General features: G+C 56.9%; 1 protein-coding gene across 1 annotated transcript in view; it reads right to left on the bottom strand.

Annotated features, from left to right (window-relative positions):
* EGR2 (early growth response 2) overlaps positions 1 to 356 on the bottom strand; it is an 11,334-nt gene extending 10,978 nt beyond the window's left edge. Inside the window, exon 1 of the mRNA XM_005865131.2 lies at positions 277 to 356. The gene's annotated coding sequence lies outside the window, so the exon portion shown is untranslated. The remainder of the gene's footprint in view (positions 1 to 276) is intronic.
* Between the last annotated feature and the right edge of the window lie 6 nt (positions 357 to 362).

Raw genomic sequence — 362 nt, forward strand, 5'->3', positions numbered from 1 at the left:
GGAGCGGCCTCTGCTCCTCCACCTGAGCGCCGTTTCTCCCCCTGCCCGCCGCGAAACCTGTCCTCCGGTGGCCGGCATAGTCCTTACTTCAAACGCCCAGAGAGAATGTGGAAAAGTTTCTCGCTTGTTCTGCGCGCTCTTTTCCAATTGGAGATTTAAACAAATAAAGAAAAGGGAAGGAGATCGCACCCTCGTAGGTAGCCCCCCCTTGGCAAAAAAACGTGCAAAGTCCCGTTTCTAAATAAGAGAAAGAAGTAAAGAAAACTACGCTCTTACCACGTGCGCCAGCCCGTTCCGCCTTCGATCTGGCCGGTCCCGCGGCCCCCGCGCTGACCACCGGCAAGACGACGCCTCGGAGGGGA

This window comes from Myotis brandtii, unplaced genomic scaffold (assembly GCF_000412655.1).
Source record: "Myotis brandtii unplaced genomic scaffold, ASM41265v1 scaffold196, whole genome shotgun sequence".
Lineage (NCBI taxonomy): Eukaryota > Metazoa > Chordata > Mammalia > Chiroptera > Vespertilionidae > Myotis > Myotis brandtii.